Raw genomic sequence first — 12,508 nt, forward strand, 5'->3', positions numbered from 1 at the left:
TCACAGCTGATTGAGTGGGACTGTGACTGTATAATGGTGAATACTCTGTGTTGTGGTCACAGCAACACTGATCAAGACAGAGCTTGTTTTATGTCTTAAACCGGCTGCTGTATCTGATAATGGAATGCAGCAAATAACCAATCTTTACTCCATGAAAATGTATTTCTTCTTGATGGATGAAAACTATTGTCTCCTTTTACATAATCGCACTTACACATGCCTGTGCTTCAGGCTGCAAAATTCAAACCCACCTCTTCTCTCAGATTATTCCTTCCACTATTAATACTGACTTCCTTCCATTTCATTTTACTGCAGCTTAGCCGACTGTCACATTCACTTTCATGTTTTTTTTAAAGCCTTTTTTTCTTAAAGCCTTTCTGGGCGACCACCACTAATTCTAGGTTGCACCTGCTCCATTCGCACCAATGTTCATTTGGGCCTTGAACTCAGTCCATACATTTAGGTTTGAGTGACCGCTCGGCAGACACACACTGCAAAAGCAGGGCTGGCCTTTGGAAGGACAGAGTCGGAATGCTGATAATATTTCTTTGGGGAATTTTCTGAGACAAGGGATGTGAATTGAGGAACTGGGTTTTGATTTCATGGCAGTTGGTGTTTTTCTCATGAAACGTGTTCTTTGATGAAGTAACGGAGACATTTGCTGAGGGCAGTGGTAATGTGGTTGCTGTTGTGGAGATGGATTTTCAAAAGTCATTTGGTGAAATACCACATAATCAACTTGTTAGAAAAATTAAAGTGATGGAATTAAAGGACCAGTGACAGCCTGGATACATAATTATCTGAGGGATATAAAACAGAGAATAGCGAGAAGAGAAGAGGACTGATTTCCAGGGTGATGGGGAAAAGCTGGATTGTGGGATTAAGCTGACTGATCTTCCAATGAGCTGGCACAGGCTCGGCGGGTCGAGAAGCTTCCTTCTGTGCTGTAAAATTCACTGATTCCATCATGTTAATTTTCACATCAAATGGGAGATGTAATGCAATTCAAGGCTGAAAGACAATGATTGCCCAGAATATGTGTTGTCAAAGTCAATCGTATAAAGCATTGTACTGATAATTAAATACAAAGGCACATGTGTGTTGTACTGTGACGGCCGAGTGGTTAAGGCGTTGGACTTGAAATGCGGTGGAGCTTTTCCCGCGCAGGTTCAAACCCTGCTCACAGCGAAACATGTGTCATTTTCCTCGAGTTGGCTGCTCGATTAGCTTATTGGCAATGTTCAAATGTGTTAACATCAAACAGATATTGTGGAAGCTGAACAAAAGGTGAGAAATACTCCCAGTTTCTCCATCTCTGTCGCATCTGCTCTGATGATGCTACCTTCCATGACGGTGCTTCTGATATGACTTCCTTTTTCCTCAACCGAGGATTCCACCCTCCCCCCCACCCCCACTGTTGTTGTCAGGGTCCTCAACCGTGTCTGGCCCATTTCCCGCACCTCTACCCTCACCCCTTCCCCTCCCTCCCAGAACAGTGACAGGGTTCCCCTTGTCCTCACTTTCCACCCCATAAGCCTCCATATCCAAAGGATCATACTCCGCCATTTCCGCCACTTCCAGCGTGATGCCACTACCAAATGCATCTTCCCTTCCTTTCCCCTGTCAGCATTCTAAAGGGATCGTTCCCTCTGCGACACCCTGCTCCACTCCTCCATTACCCCTACAACCTCGTCCCCGTCCCATGGGACCTTCCCCTGCAATCGCAGGAGGTGTAATACCTGCCCATTTACCTCCTCTCTCCTCAATATCCCAGGCCCCAAACACTCCTTTCAGGTGAAGCAGTGATTTATTTGTACATCTTTCAATGTAGTATACAGTATTCGCTGCTCGCAATGTGGTCTCCTCTACATTGGGGAGACCAAACGCAGACTGGGTGACTGGTTTGCTGAACACCTCCCCTCAGTCCGCAAGCAGGACCCTGAGCTTCCAGTTGCTTGCCATTTCAACAGCCCCCTCCCTGCTGTCATGTTCTCATCTCTGTCCTGGGATTGCTGCAATCTTCCAGTGAACATCATCTCATTTACCGATTAGGTACAGCACAGCCAGCTGGACTGAACATTGAGTTCAATCATTTCAGAGCATGAGTGGCCCCCCATTTCACTTTTATTTTTAGTTCTTTTTTCTTTTTCACAACTTTTTTTTAATGTTTATTTCATTTCATCTCAGTTTGTTCAGTTTGCTTACCCACAGTTTTTTTTTTCATGTTTGTACTTGCTGCTGTTCAACCTTCAGTCTGTTAACATCCTATTTGTACTAATGCTTTGTCTTTCAACACACCATTAACATATTGCTTGCCTTTACTCCATGACCTTTTGGTCAGCTTTGTGGCCTTGTCCAATCTGCACCTTCTCCTTTGTTATCTCTTGCCCCACCCATGCCTCACTTGCTTATAACCTTTGACATTTCTAATATTTGTTAGTTCCGAAGAAGGGTCACTGACCCGAAACGTTAACTATGCTTCTCTTTCCACTGATGCTGCCAGACCTGCTGAGTGGTTCCAGCATTTCTTGTTTTTATTTCAGATTTCTAGCATCCGCAGTATTTTGCTTTTACAAAAATCAGCCGACTGGAAGTGAAAAAAAGGGAAAAGCAATTGACGAGCTTCACTGGTGGTCGAATGGTTGAAGTTCAATACACTTAATGCAACGACTTGGGTTCGATTCCCGGTCAGAAAATTGTCAGTTCTTGCTGCCCTGACAAATCACAAACATGATTTCCATTTAAATTGTTTTTTAAAAGCATAAATGGTCAGCACCTCTGGCCCTACTTGTGGAGAGCGTGGGAAACACAATTAAAGGTTCAGATCAGTGATTATGTACCAGAACTGACGAATTCAGAGATGTGACAGGTCGATGACAGAGCTCGGAAAGTTAAAGGGAACATGTGAAGGGCTGTGACAAATTACAACACAGAGTGATGTACTGATGAAAGAGAGGGTGGGGCAAAGAAAATATGGGTGGCAGGCAATGGGGCAGCTTTTTCTGCTTGCTGTTCAAACTGCACAAATATCATTCCTGATCAACCAATCACAACTGCTCTGTCAGAGAATCACACTGGACTGAATGACCTCCTTCTGTGCTGTACCTTTCTGTAATTGTATGTTTCCAAACACCACTGCTGCTGCCTTCAAAGTTATTCTACCATCTTACAACACATTGCAGCAAAATACACTTTCTTAACTTGTGTCCTTGACTTTTGACATGATGACACTAAAGAAATTCAGTGAGAAGTTTTCTTGTCATTTCTATCACCAGCTTTGGAAGCAGACCTGCTGAATGACATTTTAAATGGTGCCAACCCTTCACTGCAGCTCAGCTCATCAAAACATTCACTGTTATCATCGGCCTGTTAGGCATCTTCCTGAGTTACATCTGCTGAACAACATTAGCTTCTCGCAGCTCCGCTTTCTTCACATTGAAAGCCAGTGAGAAATTATGCACAATTTGAAATCTAAGCAATGGGTAAAAGATTGGAAGGAGAGTGTGACTGGGGATAATTGCTAATGGGAACAACTCTTGCACATTCCAGTATTCAGTATCTGGAAGAAGCAGGAAGATAAGATCACAGTGCGTGTTTATCCTTTTAACTGCAAAATCCATCGCTTCCCAATGTCCTCCATCTTTCATTCCCACTCCCTGCTTTCCAGGTAAAGCTGGGTTTCCTGAATCTGGTATGTTGACATGAAGTAACTAATTCACCTGGGAGCTGGAGGAGCAGAAGGATCAGGAGGAAAAGCAGTGAAAGAAGAAGAAGGAGATCCCACATGAAACTGGCAGAATTTGATGTGTGTCAGTTGTTTCTATTGATGTATGACGGCAGTGTGTTGCTTTGCACATTTCACAGGAGCTGCATTGATTAGGTTGGTGCATCTTGGAAATTGAAACTTGTACATCTTCAGCTTTATGCTCTTGTTAACACATTCTGTGCTGTCATTGCCGGAAGTCAATAAAGTACTTTTGAAGTGTGGTTTCTTCTGTAATCTCATGACAGAGAGAGACAGAGAGTTCGACAAAAATACTGATTCAGCAGATGCCAAAATATGATCTTAAGAATTGCATCTCAATATGGAAACTTTATTTCCAGGTCTGTATAAATCTTATTGTTTGTTTGATTCCGGTTCTGTAAATGTAAACCTGAAGCAGAGTGAATAAATTCGCCTCTAATCCCTGATGAAATAGGGACAAAGCTTCCCAAATTCTATCAGGTCACCTTCCAGCCTTCGCTATTCTCGAGGTTTTCCTGTGTGTTTTAACCTCTCCGTTCTGGTAAAAGTTGTGAGTGAACGTTTATTTTCCAGTTCACTGTGAGACCTGGCAGCAGTGGAAACAATTCCAAATCTCCTGTTTGAAATTCTTCTTTTTTTGTTTATTAATTCATTATCTCAATGTGTTTATTATCTTAACCACTCGACTATGATTTCTCGTTCTCTATCTGTTTAAATGTTGCTCAGTAAAAATTTCAATCATCCTCTGCTTTGTAACACACGGGCATTGAATCGCTGAACAGTCTCTGCTCGAGAAAATGCAGAAAGAGACAATCTCGTCTTGTATTATTTTTACCCTGCTATTTTCCTCTGTAACATGTTAAAATAACTCTATACAACTAAAATAAATCAAGTTTATGAAGGTAAAAATCCAGTCACCTCCTCGGGGATTTGAACCACATTGACACACAGAGAAACACACAGGATTTGTGCACCGAGAGTGAGGGAGGCCGAAAGAGAAACAGACAGCTGGAAAGAAAGTGTCTCCAATTTGGCAAATTTTTGTTCCATTTCTAAACGTAAATTTTGAAATGCAAATGAGAAAATCCTGGAGGGATTGAAAGGTGAAGGATTTTATTACCTGTAACTGATGATTGGCTCTGCAGGGACCTCGTTAAACTTTGAAATAATCAGAAAGGTAGACAGTAGGACACGAGCACTCACACAGAATTCACAACAGATTGTTAAGTTTATCATCTTAACCACTCGGCTACAACTACATGTAATAAAGCATTATGCCTGGTAAATGGAGTTCGGTCATAAAAGCAACAGCAAAGTTAAAAATAAACTCGCACAACTTGGGTTGAAGTTTAGTAGAAAAGTAACAAGACTGTGGTTGCTGAAAATCTGAAATAAAAGCAGAAAGTGATGGAAATACTCAGCAGGTTCGCCAGCACCTGTGGAGTGAGAAACCGAGTTAATGTTTCAGGTCAGTGATCTTTCAGCAGATCTCGATGTCACCTCTTCTTCTGCCAAAATTTTTCAATCTGTACTCTCTGGATCTTCAATCCTTCAGCCAATAGAAACAGTTCCTCTTTAATTCTTGGATCTCAGCCCTTCATTTAAGCATTCGATCAATTCTCCTCTCTCCTTCTCTGCTCGAAGATGAACAACCCCAGCTTCTCCAGTCTATCCATATATCTGGAATCTCACATTCCTGAATTATATTTTCCAGAAGATTGAAGACGTCAAAAGCAAAAACATTTGATGTTTTCAACACGGCTGCTGAAATAGCCAGAATGTCATGAGCTTCGAATCATTTATAGATCATTTAAAGATGACTTCGAAAAACATCACCTCGTGCTAATTTAAAATAACAGTTTAACATTCTGGTTTTGCTCCCCAGGTTGATTGCAGTGCAGTGTTTCCATAAGGTTAGAGTTATCATCATTCTTGTATTTGGGAACAGTCCCCAGTTCAAAACCACGTTGAAACCTTATCAAAAGGTATTCCATGAAATACCAGGAAACCTTGAGTGATAGACATTCGTCAAATCATGTTATCAAATTGCAATATATCACAGATTGTTACATTTGCTTTTCCTCTGTGCAGTTCTGTACACTCAAGCTGTTCACAGCGTCTTTCACTCAATTTCCTTTCTACCCCTGTCAGTGCAGAAAGTCGCCCTCAACGTTGAACATTCCAGCTGATTTCTGTTCAAATTTGTGAGCGATTATTAAAGGATCATTCCATGCTACCTCGGTTAATAACAGCCGGTCAAAGCTTTATGTTGCACATGGATACAGTTACATCAATTATTCACCCATTCCCAATGCCACAGTCAGTGAGACCCGGACAAGCAGCAATATTCTAAACCCACACTCTCCAATCATCCACTGTCAACAGAAAACAACAAATCAATCAGAGGGTTACTGTACATCCGTGGGACATGGGACACGACAGCCCGGGCCAAACATCCTCATACTCTGAGCACAATGAATGAGTCACAAGCAATAGTAACAAGTTTCGAAATCGTTCCCATGTAAAATGTGTTCATGTTTATTTAAAAGCTGACTGTTCTGTATCTGAAAGTGAGCACCATGGGATTTGTGTTTTTCGTGTTTGTCTGTTCGGTTTGCAATTCAATTTGTGGTGGATATTGAAGAGAATCTCATATCAAAATGAGGACACAACGTAGGTAAACAATAAATCCCAGAACAATTCCTCAGTAAAATGGATTGCAATCTTTGGAAGGCGGTGCAGCTAAAAAGTGGAAGATGGGAATGATGTTATTGATGATTGAGTGGAATGTATTGCATCCTTGGGCTTTTGTTGATCAATTTCCTTTTACATCTTGGAACACAAAAAAAGCTGAGGCACCAGGAGGAAACCAACAGTTATCTCACTTTATGAGAGATATGGCAACGCTACCGTGGGTTGCCCAGTTACCTCAGTCAATAGAGCATGAGATTCTTAATTTCATGCTCATGGGTTGGAGCTCCATGTTCACTGTGATTGTTTTAAGCTTTGTTGCTGCGTTCACGGGCGAATCCCAGCTCTCCATTCCTCCACCACTGTCACCCGCACTCAAACTGTATCTTTCTCCAGCACGCTGTTGTGAATATCACAATTCCTGATTTACAAGTGTCCTCCGAATCACTGGACATGTGAGAGACAAGTTTGTAGATGCAGCCGAATGCACAGTAAATGATAATACTTTGAAAGTGGGAAGTTCCAGTGCAGCTTTTGTACAAAACAAAAAACGTCTCGGTCACAGAATGAGAATGGTCACTTCCTGGGGGACAAATAGCATCGGATCCACGTCTAAAAGGATTACATTGACAATGATCGGATTCATTAGATTCAGGGAGAAAAACTCGGAAACTCATCCTGAACGTTATTTACATGCAGATCAGCTGAGGAATGATTGGATAAGGCTGGGTTTGTATTCCTTGGAACAGAGGAAGTTAAGGGGAGATGTAATGGAGGTGTATAAAATTATGGGGGACCTGTTTCTCATAAGACAGGCCAGAATGAGGTTTTCATTGCTGAAGCCACATTTAGCACTGTCAGTAGAAGAAAAACAATCAAGACAGAAAGAGAGTCATGATAGGGGTAGCGTGGGAGAAAGAATTCTGAAGTTGAACCAGAAGGTGAGAGTGAAGATTCATCATCACAAGTGGTTGAAGTGGCGACCAGGAAGAGTGGTGGAAGATGTGGTCCTCGTACATATTTAGTCAAGATGTTTTGTCGTGGAAAAGTTAGTTTTGTACATATCGTTCATTTTTTACCTTCAGAGGTTCGCAAAAAAAAGAAGGAAGTTGGAAAGATTCAAATGTGTCTGATAAATCAGATAGTTTGTTGCGAGTTGAGCACCAATAGTTACTCATGCCAGAAACTTGTGCAAGAAAATGTTTGAGATCAGATCCAAGGCACAGTTAGAGAGACATGTCTGATGAAATGGAAATTTCAAATGTAGCTCAAGGTCAAAATCAGCCTCTGTTGGAGAAACCTCTCCTCAGACTCAGTCCAAGATGGGTCAAGGTCTTTCCACGAGTTCTGGAAATTTGAGTCAGGATAGAAGGTGCCAGAGAAGGTGCCAACAAATGTGTAAGGTCAGTCCTCGCAATTACAGGCCAGTTGGTTTAACATCAGTAGTGGGTAAGATTTTCGTAACAATAGTCAGGGAAAATATCAATTTACACGTAGAGAGGTTCGAGGTAATTAAAATAACCAGCATGGATTTGTAAAAGACAGATCATGCATGACTAATTTAATTGAATTTTTTTTTGAAGTAAAGGAGAATTTTGATGAAGGGAGTGTGCTGAATGTTGTTTATATGGATTTTAATAAAATATTTGATAAGGTACCACATTAAAGGCTTGTTAATAAAATTGTGACTCATGGACCAGGACGGTCAGTGTCCAGTTGGATAAAATATTGGCTTAAGGACTGAAAACAACAAGTCAAATAAAATGTTTGTTTTTCAGACTGCAGGATGTTAGATAGTGATGTTCCCCAAGGGTCAGCGCTGATTTTTGTTCTTCATGTAAATGACGTGAATCCAGGAATAGATAGCACAATTTCAAAATTTGATGATGACACCAAACTTGGAGCTGCAGCAACCAGTGAGCATAATATGAACAGCCTACAACAGGCCATAGATAGGACAGTAGAATGGACAGAATGGTGGCAGATAGAATTTTATCCTCACAAGTGTGAAGTGATGCATTTTGACAGAAGAATTAAGAAGAGGCAATGTAGATGTAATAGCATAGTTCGAAAGAGCGTGCTGGAACAGAGTGACCTGGGAGTGCTGGTGCATAGATCTTTGAAGGTGGCAAGATATACTGAGAGAATAGTTAGTAAAGCATAAGGAATCTTAGGCTTAATAAAAAGAAGTACTCAGTACAATTATGGTGAACCTTTATAAAGCTCTGGTTAGCCACAACTCTGTCCTGCTCGTGTCACCACATTTCAGGAACGATATAGGTAGGGGAGGTCCTTAATGAATCCTTTGCTTCAGTATTCACTTGTGAGAGGGACCTTGTCGTTTGTGAGGACAGCGTGGAACAGGCTGATATGCTCGAACAGGTTGATGTTAAGAAGGAGGATGTGCTGGAAATTTTGAAAGACATGATGATAGATAAGTCCCCGGGGCCATAAGGGCTATACCCAAGGTTATTACGGGAAGCGAGGGAAGAATTTTCCGTGCCATTGGCGATGATTCAGTTTAGTTCAGAGATACAGCATTGAAACAGGCCCTTCGGCCCATCGAAGCTGTGCCGACCATCAACCACTCATTTATACTCATCCTACACTAATCCCATATTCCTACCACATCCCCACCTGTCCCTATATTTCCCTATCACCTACCTATACTAGGGGGCAACTTATAATGGCCAATTAACCTATCAACCTGCCAATCTTTGGCATGTGGGAGGAAACCGGAGCACCCGGAGGAAACCCACGCAGACACAGGGAGAACTTTGATGATCCTTGCGTCCTAACTGTCCACTGGAGTGGTACCACATGATTGGAGGGTGGCAAATGTTATTCCCTTGTTCAAGAAAGGGAATAGGGATAACCCTGGGGATTACAGACCAGTCAGTCTTAACTTGGTGGTGGGCAAATTATTGGACAGGATTCTGAGAGACAGGATTTATGATTATTAGTTTAGTTTAGAGATACAGCACTGAAACAGGCCCTTTGGCCCACCGAGTCCGTGCCAACCATCAACCACCCATTTATACTAATCCGACACTAATTCCATATCCCTGCCTCATCCCTAACTGTCCCTATATTTTCCCTACCACCTACCTATACTCGGGGCAATTTATAATGGCCAATTTCCGTATCAACCTGCAAGTCTATGGCATGTGGGAGGAAACCGGAGCACCCGGAGGAAACCCACGCAGACACAGGGAGTACTTGCAAACGACACACAGGCAGTACCCAGAATTGAACCCGGGTCACTGGAGCTGTGAGGCTGCGGTGCTAACCACTGCACCACTGTGCCGCCCAGGCTTGCAAAAGCATAGTTTGATTCGAGATAATAAGAATGGCTTTGTGAGGGGTCGATCATGCCTCACAAGCCTTATTGAATTCTTTGAGGATGTGACAAAACACATTGATGAAGGAAGAGCAGTGGATGTGGTGTATATGGATTTTAGCACGGCGTTTGATAAGGTTCCCCATGGTAGGCTCATTCAGAAAGTAAGGAGGCATGGGATACAGGGAAATTTGGCTGTCTGGATACAGAATTGGCTGGCCCATCGAAGACAGAGGGTGGTAGTTGGTCGAAAGTATTCAGCCTGGAGCTCGGTGACCAGTGGTGTTCCGCAGGGATCTGTTCTGAGACTTCTGCTCTTTGTGATTTTTATAATGACTTGGATGAGGAAGTGGAAGGTTGGGTTAGTAATTTTGCCGATGACACAAAGGTTGCTGGAGTTGTGGATAGTGTGGAGGGCTGTTGTAGGTTGCAACGGGACATTGACAGGATGCAGAGCTGGGCTGAGAAGTGGCAGATGGAGTTCAACCTGGAAAAGTGTGAAGTGATTCATTTTGGAAGGTCGAATTTGAATGCAGAATACAGGCTTAAAGACAGGATTCTTGGCAGTGTGGATGAACAGAGGGATCTTGGGGTCCATGTCCATAGATCCCTCAAAGGTGCCACCCAAGTTGATAGGTTTGTTAAGAAGGCATATGGTGTGTTGGCTTTCGTTAACAGGGGGATTGAGTTTAAGAGCAGCGAGGTTGTGCTGCAACTCTATCAAGCCCTGGTTAGACCACACTTGGAATATTGTGTTCAGTTCTGGTCGCCTCATTATAAGAAGGATGTGGAAGCTTTCGAGAGTTTGCAGAGGAGATTTACCAGGCTGCTGCCTGGTCTTGTCTTATGCAGAAAGATTGAGGGAGCTCGGGCTTTTCTCATTGGAGCGAAGAAGGATGAGAGGTGACTTGATAGAGGTGTATAAGATGATGAGAGGCATAGATAGAGTGGATAGCCAGAGACTTTTTCCCAAGGTGGAAAGGGCTATCACCACGGGGCATAATTTTAAGGTGACAGGAGGAAGGATTAGAGGAGATGTCAGAGGTAGGTTCTTTACATGGAGAGTGGTGGGTGCATGGAATGCACTGCCAGCGGTGGTAGTTGAAGCAGATACATTAGGGACATTTAAGCAACTCTTGGATAGGTACATGGATGATAGTAGAATGAAGGGTATGTAGGTAGTTTGATCTTAGAGTAGGTTAAAGGGTCGGCACAACATCGTAGGCCGAAGGGCCTCTACTGTGCTGTCCTGTTCTATGTTCTATGTTCTTTGATATGAGGGTCCTTGAGAGGGTTCAGAGGAGATTTAGGAGAAGGGTTCCAGGGATGGAGCATTTTAGTTTCAATGTCAGGTTCGCATCCGCAGTATTTTGCTTTTATTTTCGGTTGGCAGAGCTGGGGTTGTTCTCCTTAGAACAAAAGAGATTGAGGGGAGATTTAATAGAAGTGTACCAGATTATGACAGGCTTGGATAAGTTAGACAAGGAAAAATTGTTCCCATTAACAGACTGCACAAGGAGTAGCGACCACAAATTGCCAGTTCTGTGGAAAAAAAGGATGTGGGGGAGTATGAGGAAGCACTGTTTTTATATCTCAAGTGATAATGACCTGGAACTCGCAGCCCACAAGAGTGGTGGAAGCAGAAATGATCAATGCCTTCAGGAGGAATTCTGAGAAAAGCAGACTTGCAGGGCTACAGGCATCGAGCCTGCCTGCGTTGCTCCGTGCAGAGATGGCATGGACCGAGTTGTCTCCTTCTCTGCTGGAAATAACTATGAAGTTTTGCAGTGCTCTCACCACACGTGGCTCCTGTTCCTTTGATGTCACCTCACAGTGATATTGTTCCCCTTCTTCTGGCCAGTTCAGACTAACGAACCACTGCTCTCTGCACTGTGCAGCTGTTTCTCATTGCTCCCCGTGTCTAAAATTCTATGCTCCAGGTGAGGCTCGAACTCACAACCTCGGCATAGCTCATTAATTGCACTGCTGTATAAGTACCACGCGCTTACCGATTGCGCCACAGGAGCCACATTGTTCCCAATATAGTATGGCGAATTACAGGCAAGTTAGCCGACAATCAGTCATCTGGAAAATGTCCGAATCAATCATAAAGGAAGTATTAACAAGCACTGGGAAAATCATTCTCTGATCAAACGAAGTCAACATGTTTTTACTGAATGGAAATCTTGATTGACAGATTTATTCCAGAATTCTGAGGATGTAACTGAAAGGGCAGGAATGTAGTATAATTGGATTTCCAAAAGGCATTCGGTAAGATACCATCGAAGATTAATACACTCGATAAAGGCTCATGGAATTGAAGTAATATGTGAACATGCAAGGAGGACTTAGAGGTTAACAGACAGAAAGCAACGAGTAGGGATAAATGGAGCATTTTCAAGATATCAGACTGCAACTCGTGGAGTGCCTCAAGGATCAGTGCTGGGGCCAAACTTTGTCCAACACCGAGTGTGTGGTGGAAGTGGATTCGGTCCTGGGTTGAAGAGAAGATTAGTCCTTATCATCATTGATGCCAGCCTCGAGAGAATTCCATTAAATCCACGTGCTATCAAGAGACGGGTGAAAGCACTGAATATAGAAAACACGATGGGCCCTGACACAATTCCAACTGTCATCCTGAAGATCTGTGCTCTCGAACCAGCTGTGGCCTGAGAGAAGCTGGTTCAGTACAATTGCAAAAAGCACTTCTTCCTATCAATGAGCAGGGATAT

General features: G+C 42.8%; 1 non-coding gene across 1 annotated transcript; it reads right to left on the reverse strand.

Moving 5' to 3' along the window:
* Positions 1 to 11,708: 11,708 nt before the first annotated feature.
* On the reverse strand, positions 11,709 to 11,803 carry trnai-uau (transfer RNA isoleucine (anticodon UAU)). The gene is made up of 2 exons: positions 11,766 to 11,803; positions 11,709 to 11,744 (listed from the first exon to the last, which is right to left on the reverse strand). It is a non-coding gene; the product is annotated as a tRNA-Ile (tRNA).
* Positions 11,804 to 12,508: the final 705 nt, after the last annotated feature.

The sequence above is a fragment of the Heterodontus francisci genome, chromosome 34 (genome assembly GCF_036365525.1).
Source record: "Heterodontus francisci isolate sHetFra1 chromosome 34, sHetFra1.hap1, whole genome shotgun sequence".
In the NCBI taxonomy this organism is placed as follows: domain Eukaryota; kingdom Metazoa; phylum Chordata; class Chondrichthyes; order Heterodontiformes; family Heterodontidae; genus Heterodontus; species Heterodontus francisci.